Source organism: Oncorhynchus keta, chromosome 3, assembly GCF_023373465.1.
Source record: "Oncorhynchus keta strain PuntledgeMale-10-30-2019 chromosome 3, Oket_V2, whole genome shotgun sequence".
NCBI lineage: Eukaryota > Metazoa > Chordata > Actinopteri > Salmoniformes > Salmonidae > Oncorhynchus > Oncorhynchus keta.
The window spans coordinates 34,600,162-34,612,830 of record NC_068423.1 but is presented as its reverse complement, the minus strand read 5'-3'; the positions used below and the strand labels follow the sequence as shown (position 1 = coordinate 34,612,830).

At 55.5% G+C, this 12,669-nt stretch overlaps 1 protein-coding gene and 1 long non-coding RNA gene across 9 annotated transcripts in view; both read left to right on the top strand.

The window, feature by feature from the left end:
- The window catches only part of LOC118363521 (signal-induced proliferation-associated 1-like protein 2), a 434,866-nt gene that overhangs the window by 348,697 nt on the left and 73,500 nt on the right, over positions 1–12,669 (top strand). The window lies entirely within an intron of this gene.
- Positions 3,405–12,354, top strand: LOC127915961 (uncharacterized). 8 transcript variants are annotated; one of them, XR_008093145.1, is made up of 3 exons: positions 3,405–3,960; positions 4,287–4,384; positions 12,324–12,354. It is a non-coding gene; the product is annotated as an uncharacterized LOC127915961 (long non-coding RNA). The 8 variants fall into 8 exon arrangements; XR_008093140.1 differs by lacking the exon at positions 12,324–12,354 and adding an exon at positions 6,137–6,352; XR_008093146.1 differs by lacking the exon at positions 12,324–12,354 and adding an exon at positions 6,073–6,103.

Below are 12,669 nucleotides of genomic sequence, written 5' to 3'. Positions count from 1 at the left end.
AGAGAGCCTTTTTATTTCTCTATTTGGTTAGGTCAGAGTGTGATTTGGATGGGCATTCTATTTTTTCTATTTCTTTGTTGGCCGGGTATGGTTCCCAATCAGAGGCAGCTGTCTATCGTTGTCTCTGATTGGGGATCATACTTAGGCAGCCTGTTTTCCACCTTTAGTTTGTGGGATCTTGTTTTTGTTGCCTGTGAGCACTAGTCGTTACGTCTCGTTTGCTTTGTATTGTGTTTCATTTGAATAAACATGTGGAACTCTATGTACGCTGCGCCTTGGGTCCGCTCATTTCAACGTGACAGTCCTGTTGATAGCCCATCAAGGGTGGACCGCTTCTTTTGTATTCTTAAAATAACTCCAGCACAGAGAAGTGTGATTCTATTCCAAGAAAAGGAGACTTGAATAATTAAGCAATAATAAACTGCAACGTGTTGGTTAAAGCAATTGAATGCAGGAATTAATTCAAAATATGTGAAAATGTTATTCTATTTTTTTTGTATCTGTTTTTATGGCAATCAAACAAAAACACAGCATCTACAGTGAATCAAATCAAATCAAATGTATTTATATAGCCCTTCGTACATCAGCTGATATCTCAAAGTGCTGTACAGAAACCCAGCCTAAAACCCCAAACAGCAAGCAATGCAGGTGTAGAAGCACGGTGGCTAGGAAAAACCCCCGAGAAAGGCCAAAACCTAGGAAGAAACCAAGAGAGGAACCAGGCTATGTGGGGTGGCCAGTCCTCTTCTGGCTGTGCTGGGTGGAGATTATAACAGAACCAGGCCAAGATGTTCAAATGTTCATAAATGACCAGCATGGTCGAATAATAATAAGGTAGAACAGTTGAAACTGGAGCAGCAGCATGGCCAGGTGGACTGGGGACAGCAAGGAGTCATCATGTCAGGTAGTCCTGGGGCATGGTCCTAGGGAAGAAAGAGAGAAGGAGAGAATTAGAGAGAGCACACTTAGATTCACACAGGACACCGAATAGGACAGGAGAAGTACTCCAGATATAACAAACTGACCCTAGCCCCCAGACACATAAACTACTGCAGCATATATACTGGAGGCTGAGACAGGAGGGGTCAGGAGACACTGTGGCCCCATCCGAGGACACCCCCGGACAGGGCAAAACAGGAAGGATATAACCCCACCCACTTTGCCAAAGCACAGCCACCACACCACTAGAGGGATATCTTCAACCACCAACTTACCATCCTGAGACAAGGCCGAGTATAGCCCACAAAGATCTCCGCCATGGCACAACCCAAGGGGGGCGCCAACCCAGACAGGATGACCACATCATCATAGAAATAAGGAAACTAGAATGCCCACCCTAGTCACACCCTGACCTAACCAAAATAGAGAATAAAAACCTCTATACGGCCAGGGCATGACACTTTCTCTCTTGCATCAAAGGTTCAGAAAGTGTTGATAGGAGACAGAATGATCAGATCATCATCTAATTGACCAAAACTACTAGTGAAATGCATAGCACTCAGAATCAGAAAGTTTTTACCAGGTATTGTTCATCTTGATCAGACAGGTTTTTCCATGGACGATACATTGGAGACAATATACGACAACTACTAGAAAAACATGAAACATCAAAGAAGCAGAATGTATTGGGGCGGCAGGGTGGCCTAGTGGTTAGAGTGTAGAGGAGGCAGGGTAGCCTAGTGGTTAGAGTGTAGAGGTGGCAGGGTAGCCTAGTGGTTAGAGTGTAGAGGTGGCAGGGTGGCCTAGTGGTTAGAGTGTAGAGGTGGCAGGGTGGCCTAGTGGTTAGAGTGTAGAGGCGGCAGGGCAGCCTAGTGGTTAGAGTGTAGAGGTGGCAGGGTGGCCTAGTGGTTAGAGTGTAGAGGCGGCAGGTAGCCTAGTGGTTAGAGTGTAGAGGTGGCAGGGTGGCCTAGTGGTTAGAGTGTAGAGGTGGTAGGGTGGCCTAGTGGTTAGAGTGTAGAGGCGGCAGGTAGCCTAGTGGTTAGAGTGTAGAGGTGGCAGGTAGCCTAGTGGTTAGAGTGTAGAGGTGGCAGGGTGGCCTAGTGGTTAGAGTGTAGAGGTGGCAGGGTGGCCTAGTGGTTAGAGTGTAGAGGCGGCAGGTAGCCTAGTGGTTAGAGTGTAGAGGTGGCAGGGTGGCCTAGTGGTTAGAGTGTAGAGGTGGCAGGGTGGCCTAGTGGTTAGAGTGTAGAGGTGGCAGGGTGGCCTAGTGGTTAGAGTGTAGAGGTGGCAGGGGTGGCCTAGTGGTTAGAGTGTAGAGGTGGCAGGGTAGCCTAGTGGTTAGAGTGTAGAGGTGGCAGGGTGGCCTAGTGGTTAGAGTGTAGAGGTGGCAGGGTGGCCTAGTGGTTAGAGTGTAGAGGAGGCAGGTAGCCTAGTGGTTAGAGTGTAGAGGTGGCAGGGTGGCCTAGTGGTTAGAGTCTAGAGGTGGCAGGGTGGCCTAGTGGTTAGAGTGTAGAGGTGGCAGGGTGGCCTAGTGGTTAGAGTGTAGAGGCGGCAGGTAGCCTAGTGGTTAGAGTGTAGAGGTGGCAGGGTGGCCTAGTGGTTAGAGTGTAGAGGTGGCAGGGTGGCCTAGTGGTTAGAGTGTAGAGGTGGCAGGGTGGCCTAGTGGTTAGAGTGTAGAGGTGGCAGGGTGGCCTAGTGGTTAGAGTGTAGAGGTGGCAGGTAGTCTAGTGGTTAGAGTGTAGAGGTGGCAGGGTGGCCTAGTGGTTAGAGTGTAGAGGAGGCAGGTGGCCTAGTGGTTAGAGTGTAGAGGAGGCAGGTAGCCTAGTGGTTAGAGTGTAGAGGTGGCAGGGTGGCCTAGTGGTTAGAGTGTAGAGGTGGCAGGGTGGCCTAGTGGTTAGAGTGTAGAGGTGGCAGGGTGGCCTAGTGGTTAGAGTGTAGAGGTGGCAGGGTGGCCTAGTGGTTAGAGTGTAGAGGTGGCAGGGTGGCCTAGTGGTTAGAGTGTAGAGGTGGCAGGGTGGCCTAGTGGTTAGAGTGTAGAGGTGGCAGGGTGGCCTAGTGGTTAGAGTGTAGAGGTGGCAGGGTGGCCTAGTGGTTAGAGTGTAGAGGTGGCAGGGTGGCCTAGTGGTTAGAGTGTAGAGGTGGCAGGGTGGCCTAGTGGTTAGAGTGTAGAGGCGGCAGGTAGCCTAGTGGTTAGAGTGTAGAGGTGGCAGGGGTGGCCTAGTGGTTAGAGTGTAGAGGTGGCAGGGTGGTCTAGTGGTTAGAGTGTAGAGGTGGCAGGGTGGCCTAGTGGTTAGAGTGTAGAGGCGGCAGGGTGGCCTAGTGGTTAGAGTGTAGAGGTGGCAGGGTAGTCTAGTGGTTAGAGTGTAGAGGTGGCAGGGTGGCCTAGTGGTTAGAGTGTAGAGGTGGCAGGGTAGTCTAGTGGTTAGAGTGTAGAGGTGGCAGGGTAGCCTAGTGGTTAGAGTGTAGAGGTGGCAGGGTGGCCTAGTGGTTAGAGTGTAGAGGTGGCAGGTGGCCTAGTGGTTAGAGTGTAGAGGCGGCAGGTAGCCTAGTGGTTAGAGTGTAGAGGTGGCAGGGTGGCCTAGTGGTTAGAGTGTAGAGGAGGCAGGGTGGCCTAGTGGTTAGAGTGTAGAGGTGGCAGGTAGCCTAGTGGTTAGAGTGTAGAGGCGGCAGGTAGCCTAGTGGTTAGAGTGTAGAGGTGGCAGGGTAGCCTAGTGGTTAGAGTGTAGAGGTGGCAGGGTGGCCTAGTGGTTAGAGTGTAGAGGTGGCAGGGTAGCCTAGTGGTTAGAGTGTAGAGGTGGCAGGGTGGCCTAGTGGTTAGAGTGTAGAGGTGGCAGGGTGGCCTAGTGGTTAGAGTGTAGAGGTGGCAGGGTGGCCTAGTGGTTAGAGTGTAGAGGTGGCAGGGTAGTCTAGTGGTTAGAGTGTAGAGGTGGCAGGGTGGCCTAGTGGTTAGAGTGTAGAGGTGGCAGGGTGGCCTAGTGGTTAGAGTGTAGAGGTGGCAGGTAGCCTAGTGGTTAGAGTGTAGAGGTGGCAGGGTGGCCTAGTGGTTAGAGTCTAGAGGTGGCAGGGTAGCCTAGTGGTTAGAGTGTAGAGGTGGCAGGGTGGCCTAGTGGTTAGAGTGTAGAGGCGGCAGGTAGCCTAGTGGTTAGAGTGTAGAGGTGGCAGGGTAGCCTAGTGGTTAGAGTGTAGAGGTGGCAGGTAGCCTAGTGGTTAGAGTGTAGAGGTGGCAGGGTAGCCTAGTGGTTAGAGTGTGAGGTGGCAGGGTGGCCTAGTGGTTAGAGTGTAGAGGTGGCAGGGTAGCCTAGTGGTTAGAGTGTAGAGGTGGCAGGTGGCCTAGTGGTTAGAGTGTAGAGGTGGCAGGGTGGCCTAGTGGTTAGAGTGTAGAGGTGGCAGGTAGCCTAGTGGTTAGAGTGTAGAGGTGGCAGGGTGGCCTAGTGGTTAGAGTGTAGAGGTGGCAGGGTGGCCTAGTGGTTAGAGTGTAGAGGTGGCAGGGTGGCCTAGTGGTTAGAGTGTAGAGGTGGCAGGGTGGCCTAGTGGTTAGAGTGTAGAGGTGGCAGGGTGGCCTAGTGGTTAGAGTGTAGAGGTGGCAGGGTGGCCTAGTGGTTAGAGTGTAGAGGTGGCAGGGTGGCCTAGTGGTTAGAGTGTAGAGGTGGCAGGGTGGCCTAGTGGTTAGAGTGTAGAGGTGGCAGGGTGGCCTAGTGGTTAGAGTGTAGAGGTGGCAGGGTGGCCTAGTGGTTAGAGTGTAGAGGTGGCAGGTAGCCTAGTGGTTAGAGTGTAGAGGTGGCAGGGTAGCCTAGTGGTTAGAGTGTAGAGGTGGCAGGGTAGCCTAGTGGTTAGAGTGTAGAGGTGGCAGGGTGGCCTAGTGGTTAGAGTGTAGAGGTGGCAGGTGGCCTAGTGGTTAGAGTGTAGAGGTGGCAGGGTAGCCTAGTGGTTAGAGTGTAGAGGTGGCAGGGTAGCCTAGTGGTTAGAGTGTAGAGGTGGCAGCCTAGTGGTTAGAGGGTGGCCTAGTGGTTAGAGTGTAGAGGAGGCAGGTAGCCTAGTGGTTAGAGTGTAGAGGTGGCAGGGTGGCCTAGTGGTTAGAGTCTAGAGGTGGCAGGGTGGCCTAGTGGTTAGAGTGTAGAGGTGGCAGGGTGGCCTAGTGGTTAGAGTGTAGAGGCGGCAGGTAGCCTAGTGGTTAGAGTGTAGAGGTGGCAGGGTGGCCTAGTGGTTAGAGTGTAGAGGTGGCAGGGTGGCCTAGTGGTTAGAGTGTAGAGGTGGCAGGGTGGCCTAGTGGTTAGAGTGTAGAGGTGGCAGGGTGGCCTAGTGGTTAGAGTGTAGAGGTGGCAGGGTAGTCTAGTGGTTAGAGTGTAGAGGTGGCAGGTAGCCTAGTGGTTAGAGTGTAGAGGTGGCAGGGTGGCCTAGTGGTTAGAGTGTAGAGGAGGCAGGTAGCCTAGTGGTCAGAGTGTAGAGGTGGCAGGGTGGCCTAGTGGTTAGAGTGTAGAGGTGGCAGGGTGGCCTAGTGGTTAGAGTGTAGAGGTGGCAGGGTGGCCTAGTGGTTAGAGTGTAGAGGTGGCAGGGTGGCCTAGTGGTTAGAGTGTAGAGGTGGCAGGGTGGCCTAGTGGTTAGAGTGTAGAGGTGGCAGGGTAGCCTAGTGGTTAGAGTGTAGAGGTGGCAGGGTGGCCTAGTGGTTAGAGTGTAGAGGTGGCAGGGTGGCCTAGTGGTTAGAGTGTAGAGGTGGCAGGGTGGCCTAGTGGTTAGAGTGTAGAGGTGGCAGGGTAGCCTAGTGGTTAGAGTGTAGAGGTGGCAGGGTGGCCTAGTGGTTAGAGTGTAGAGGTGGCAGGTGGCCTAGTGGTTAGAGTGTAGAGGTGGCAGGGTGGCCTAGTGGTTAGAGTGTAGAGGTGGCAGGGTGGCCTAGTGGTTAGAGTGTAGAGGTGGCAGGGTGGCCTAGTGGTTAGAGTGTAGAGGTGGCAGGGTGGCCTAGTGGTTAGAGTGTAGAGGCGGCAGGGTGGCCTAGTGGTTAGAGTGTAGAGGTGGCAGGGTGGCCTAGTGGTTAGAGTGTAGAGGTGGCAGGGTGGCCTAGTGGTTAGAGTGTAGAGGCGGCAGGTAGCCTAGTGGTTAGAGTGGAGAGGTGGCAGGTAGCCTAGTGGTTAGAGTGTAGAGGAGGCAGGTAGCCTAGTGGTTAGAGTGTAGAGGCGGCAGGTAGCCTAGTGGTTAGAGTGTAGAGGAGGCAGGTAGCCTAGTGGTTAGAGTGTAGAGGTGGCAGGGTGGCCTAGTGGTTAGAGTGTAGAGGAGGCAGGGTGGCCTAGTGGTTAGAGTGTAGAGGCGGCAGGGTGGCCTAGTGGTTAGAGGGTAGAGGTGGCAGGGTAGCCTAGTGGTTAGAGTGTAGAGGTGGCAGGGTGGCCTAGTGGTTAGAGTGTAGAGGCGGCAGGGTGGCCTAGTGGTTAGAGTGTAGAGGTGGCAGGGTGGCCTAGTGGTTAGAGTGTAGAGGGGGCAGGGTGGCCTAGTGGTTAGAGTGTAGAGGTGGCAGGTGGCCTAGTGGTTAGAGTGTAGAGGCGGCAGGGTGGCCTAGTGGTTAGAGTGTAGAGGTGGCAGGGTGGCCTAGTGGTTAGAGTGTAGAGGTGGCAGGGTGGCCTAGTGGTTAGAGTGTAGAGGTGGCAGGGTGGCCTAGTGGTTAGAGTGTAGAGGCGGCAGGTAGCCTAGTGGTTAGAGTGTAGAGGTGGCAGGGTGGCCTAGTGGTTAGAGTGTAGAGGCGGCAGGTAGCCTAGTGGTTAGAGTGTAGAGGTGGCAGGGTGGCCTAGTGGTTAGAGTGTAGAGGTGGTAGGGTGGCCTAGTGGTTAGAGTGTAGAGGTGGCAGGTAGCCTAGTGGTTAGAGTGTAGAGGTGGCAGGGTGGCCTAGTGGTTAGAGTGTAGAGGTGGCAGGGTGGCCTAGTGGTTAGAGTGTAGAGGTGGCAGGGTGGCCTAGTGGTTAGAGTGTAGAGGCGGCAGGTAGCCTAGTGGTTAGAGTGTAGAGGTGGCAGGGTGGCCTAGTGGTTAGAGTGTAGAGGTGGCAGGGTGGCCTAGTGGTTAGAGTGTAGAGGCGGCAGGGTGGCCTAGTGGTTAGAGTGTAGAGGCGGCAGGTAGCCTAGTGGTTAGAGTGTAGAGGTGGCAGGTGGCCTAGTGGTTAGAGTGTAGAGGTGGCAGGGTAGCCTAGTGGTTAGAGTGTAGAGGGGCAGGTAGCCTAGTGGTTAGAGTGTAGAGGTGGCAGGGTGGCCTAGTGGTTAGAGTGTAGAGGCGGCAGGTAGCCTAGTGGTTAGAGTGTAGAGGTGGCAGGGTGGCCTAGTGGTTAGAGTGTAGAGGTGGCAGGGTGGCCTAGTGGTTAGAGTGTAGAGGTGGCAGGTGGCCTAGTGGTTAGAGTGTTGGGGCGGCAGGTAGCCTAGTGGTTAGAGTGTAGAGGTGGCAGGGTGGCCTAGTGGTTAGAGTGTAGAGGTGGCAGGGTGGCCTAGTGGTTAGAGTGTTGGGGCGGCAGGTAGCCTAGTGGTTAGAGTGTAGGGTGGCAGGTAGCCTAGTGGTTAGAGTGTTAGAGGCGGCAGGTAGCCTAGTGGTTAGAGTGTTAGAGGCGGCAGGTAGCCTAGTGGTTAGAGTGTAGAGGTGGCAGGGTGGCCTAGTGGTTAGAGTGTTGGGGCGGCAGGTAGCCTAGTGGTTAGAGTGTAGAGGCGGCAGGGTGGCCTAGTGGTTAGAGTGTAGAGGTGGCAGGGTGGCCTAGTGGTTAGAGTGTAGAGGTGGCAGGGTGGCCTAGTGGTTAGAGTGTTGGGCGGCAGGTAGCCTAGTGGTTAGAGTGTAGAGGTGGCAGGGTGGCCTAGTGGTTAGAGTGTTGGGGCGGCAGGTAGCCTAGTGGTTAGAGTGTAGAGGTGGCAGGGTGGCCTAGTGGTTAGAGTGTAGAGGTGGCAGGGTGGCCTAGTGGTTAGAGTGTTAGAGGCGGCAGGTAGCCTAGTGGTTAGAGTGTAGAGGCGGCAGGGTGGCCTAGTGGTTAGAGTGTAGAGGTGGCAGGGTGGCCTAGTGGTTAGAGCGTAGGGGCGGCAGGTAGCCTAGTGGTTAGAGTGTAGAGGTGGCAGGGTGGCCTAGTGGTTAGAGTGTAGAGGTGGCAGGGTAGCCTAGTGGTTAGAGTGTAGAGGTGGCAGGGTGGCCTAGTGGTTAGAGTGTAGAGGTGGCAGGGTGGCCTAGTGGTTAGAGTGTTGGGGCGGCAGGTAGCCTAGTGGTTAGAGTGTTGGGGCGGCAGGTAGCCTAGTGGTTAGAGTGTTGGGGCGGCAGGTAGCCTAGTGGTTAGAGTGTTGGGGCGGCAGGTAGCCTAGTGGTTAGAGTGTAGAGGTGGCAGGGTGGCCTAGTGGTTAGAGTGTAGAGGTGGCAGGGTGGCCTAGTGGTTAGAGTGTAGAGGTGGCAGGGTGGCCTAGTGGTTAGAGTGTAGAGGTGGCAGGGTGGCCTAGTGGTTAGAGTGTAGAGGTGGCAGGGTGGCCTAGTGGTTAGAGTGTAGAGGTGGCAGGGTGGCCTAGTGGTTAGAGTGTTGGGGCGGCAGGTAGCCTAGTGGTTAGAGTGTAGAGGTGGCAGGGTGGCCTAGTGGTTAGAGTGTAGAGGTGGCAGGGTGGCCTAGTGGTTAGAGTGTTGGGGCGGCAGGTAGCCTAGTGGTTAGAGTGTAGAGGTGGCAGGGTGGCCTAGTGGTTAGAGTGTTGGGGCGGCAGGTAGCCTAGTGGTTAGAGTGTTGGGGCGGCAGGTAGCCTAGTGGTTAGAGTGTTGGGGCGGCAGGTAGCCTAGTGGTTAGAGTGTTGGGGCGGCAGGTAGCCTAGTGGTTAGAGTGTAGAGGTGGCAGGGTGGCCTAGTGGTTAGAGTGTTGGGGCGGCAGGTAGCCTAGTGGTTAGAGTGTAGAGGCGGCAGGGTGGCCTAGTGGTTAGAGTGTAGAGGTGGCAGGGTGGCCTAGTGGTTAGAGTGTAGAGATGGCAGGGTGGCCTAGTGGTTAGAGTGTTGGGGCGGCAGGTAGCCTAGTGGTTAGAGTGTAGAGGTGGCAGGGTGGCCTAGTGGTTAGAGTGTTGGGGCGGCAGGTAGCCTAGTGGTTAGAGTGTAGAGGTGGCAGGGTGGCCTAGTGGTTAGAGTGTAGAGGTGGCAGGGTGGCCTAGTGGTTAGAGTGTTGGGCGGCAGGTAGCCTAGTGGTTAGAGTGTAGAGGCGGCAGGGTGGCCTAGTGGTTAGAGTGTAGAGGTGGCAGGGTGGCCTAGTGGTTAGAGCGTGGGGCGGCAGGTAGCCTAGTGGTTAGAGTGTAGAGGTGGCAGGGTGGCCTAGTGGTTAGAGTGTAGAGGTGGCAGGGTAGCCTAGTGGTTAGAGTGTAGAGGTGGCAGGGTGGCCTAGTGGTTAGAGTGTAGAGGTGGCAGGGTGGCCTAGTGGTTAGAGTGTAGGGTGGCAGGTAGCCTAGTGGTTAGAGTGTTGGGGGCGGCAGGTAGCCTAGTGGTTAGAGTGTTGGGGCGGCAGGTAGCCTAGTGGTTAGAGTGTTGGGGCGGCAGGTAGCCTAGTGGTTAGAGTGTAGAGGTGGCAGGGTGGCCTAGTGGTTAGAGTGTTGGGGCGGCAGGTAGCCTAGTGGTTAGAGTGTAGAGGCGGCAGGGTGGCCTAGTGGTTAGAGTGTAGAGGTGGCAGGGTGGCCTAGTGGTTAGAGTGTAGAGGTGGCAGGGTGGCCTAGTGGTTAGAGTGTTGGGGCGGCAGGTAGCCTAGTGGTTAGAGTGTTGGGGCGGCAGGTAGCCTAGTGGTTAGAGTGTTGGGCGGCAGGTAGCCTAGTGGTTTGAGTGTTGGGGCGGCAGGTAGCCTAGTGGTTAGAGTGTAGAGGTGGCAGGGTGGCCTAGTGGTTAGAGTGTTGGGGGGCGGCAGGTAGCCTAGTGGTTAGAGTGTAGAGGCGGCAGGGTGGCCTAGTGGTTAGAGTGTAGAGGTGGCAGGGTGGCCTAGTGGTTAGAGTGTAGAGATGGCAGGGTGGCCTAGTGGTTAGAGTGTTGGGGCGGCAGGTAGCCTAGTGGTTAGAGTGTAGAGGTGGCAGGGTGGCCTAGTGGTTAGAGTGTTGGGGCGGCAGGTAGCCTAGTGGTTAGAGTGTAGAGGTGGCAGGGTGGCCTAGTGGTTAGAGTGTAGAGGTGGCAGGGTGGCCTAGTGGTTAGAGTGTTGGGGCGGCAGGTAGCCTAGTGGTTAGAGTGTAGAGGCGGCAGGGTGGCCTAGTGGTTAGAGTGTAGAGGTGGCAGGGTGGCCTAGTGGTTAGAGCGTTGGGGCGGCAGGTAGCCTAGTGGTTAGAGTGTAGAGGTGGCAGGGTGGCCTAGTGGTTAGAGTGTAGAGGTGGCAGGGTAGCCTAGTGGTTAGAGTGTAGAGGTGGCAGGGTGGCCTAGTGGTTAGAGTGTAGAGGTGGCAGGGTGGCCTAGTGGTTAGAGTGTTGGGGCGGCAGGTAGCCTAGTGGTTAGAGTGTTGGGGCGGCAGGTAGCCTAGTGGTTAGAGTGTTGGGGCGGCAGGTAGCCTAGTGGTTAGAGTGTTGGGGCGGCAGGTAGCCTAGTGGTTAGAGTGTAGAGGTGGCAGGGTGGCCTAGTGGTTAGAGTGTTGGGGCGGCAGGTAGCCTAGTGGTTAGAGTGTAGAGGCGGCAGGGTGGCCTAGTGGTTAGAGTGTAGAGGTGGCAGGGTGGCCTAGTGGTTAGAGTGTAGAGGTGGCAGGGTGGCCTAGTGGTTAGAGTGTTGGGGCGGCAGGTAGCCTAGTGGTTAGAGTGTAGAGGTGGCAGGGTGGCCTAGTGGTTAGAGTGTTGGGGCGGCAGGTAGCCTAGTGGTTAGAGTGTAGAGGTGGCAGGGTGGCCTAGTGGTTAGAGTGTAGAGGTGGCAGGGTGGCCTAGTGGTTAGAGTGTTGGGGCGGCAGGTAGCCTAGTGGTTAGAGTGTAGAGGCGGCAGGGTGGCCTAGTGGTTAGAGTGTAGAGGTGGCAGGGTGGCCTAGTGGTTAGAGTGTAGAGGTGGCAGGGTGGCCTAGTGGTTAGAGTGTTGGGGCGGCAGGTAGCCTAGTGGTTAGAGTGTAGAGGTGGCAGGGTGGCCTAGTGGTTAGAGTGTAGAGGTGGCAGGGTGGCCTAGTGGTTAGAGTGTTGGGGCGGCAGGTAGCCTAGTGGTTAGAGTGTAGAGGCGGCAGGGTGGCCTAGTGGTTAGAGTGTAGAGGTGGCAGGGTGGCCTAGTGGTTAGAGCGTTGGGGCGGCAGGTAGCCTAGTGGTTAGAGTGTAGAGGTGGCAGGGTGGCCTAGTGGTTAGAGTGTAGAGGTGGCAGGGTAGCCTAGTGGTTAGAGTGTAGAGGTGGCAGGGTGGCCTAGTGGTTAGAGTGTAGAGGTGGCAGGGTAGCCTAGTGGTTAGAGTGTAGAGGTGGCAGGGTAGCCTAGTGGTTAGAGTGTAGAGGTGGCAGGGTGGCCTAGTGGTTAGAGTGTAGAGGTGGCAGGGTGGCCTAGTGGTTAGAGTGTAGAGGTGGCAGGGTGGCCTAGTGGTTAGAGTGTAGAGGTGGCAGGGTGGCCTAGTGGTTAGAGTGTAGAGGTGGCAGGGTGGCCTAGTGGTTAGAGTGTTGGGGCGGCAGGTAGCCTAGTGGTTAGAGTGTAGAGGTGGCAGGGTGGCCTAGTGGTTAGAGTGTAGAGGTGGCAGGGTGGCCTAGTGGTTAGAGTGTTGGGGTGGCAGGTAGCCTAGTGGTTAGAGTGTAGAGGCGGCAGGGTGGCCTAGTGGTTAGAGTGTAGAGGTGGCAGGGTGGCCTAGTGGTTAGAGCGTTGGGGCGGCAGGTAGCCTAGTGGTTAGAGTGTAGAGGTGGCAGGGTGGCCTAGTGGTTAGAGTGTAGAGGTGGCAGGGTAGCCTAGTGGTTAGAGTGTAGAGGTGGCAGGGTGGCCTAGTGGTTAGAGTGTAGAGGTGGCAGGGTAGCCTAGTGGTTAGAGTGTAGAGGTGGCAGGTAGCCTAGTGGTTAGAGTGTAGGGGTGGCAGGGTGGCCTAGTGGTTAGAGTGTAGGGGCGGCAGGTAGCCTAGTGGTTAGAGTGTAGGGTGGCAGGTAGCCTAGTGGTTAGAGTGTAGGGGTGGCAGGTAGCCTAGTGGTTAGAGTGTAGGGGTGGCAGGGTGGCCTAGTGGTTAGAGTGTAGAGGCGGCAGGTAGCCTAGTGGTTAGAGTGTTGGGTGGCAGGTAGCCTAGTGGTTAGAGTGTTGGGTGGCAGGTAGCCTAGTGGTTAGAGTGTTGGGTGGCAGGTAGCCTAGTGGTTAGAGTGTTGGGTGGCAGGTAGCCTAGTGGTTAGAGTGTTGGGTGGCAGGTAGCCTAGTGGTTAGAGTGTAGGGGTGGCAGGTAGCCTAGTGGTTAGAGTGTAGGGGTGGCAGGGTGGCCTAGTGGTTAGAGTGTAGAGGCGGCAGGTAGCCTAGTGGTTAGAGTGTAGAGGAGGCAGGTAGCCTAGTGGTTAGAGTGTAGAGGAGGCAGGTAGACTAGTGGTTAGTGTTGGGTGGCAGGTAGCCTAGTGGTTAGAGTGTTGGGTGGCAGGTAGCCTAGTGGTTAGAGTGTAGGGGTGGCAGGTAGCCTAGTGGTTAGAGTGTAGGGGTGGCAGGGTGGCCTAGTGGTTAGAGTGTAGAGGCGGCAGGTAGCCTAGTGGTTAGAGTGTAGGGTGGCAGGTAGCCTAGTGGTTAGAGTGTAGGGGTGGCAGGTAGCCTAGTGGTTAGAGTGTAGGGGTGGCAGGGTGGCCTAGTGGTTAGAGTGTAGGGGTGGCAGGTAGCCTAGTGGTTAGAGTGTA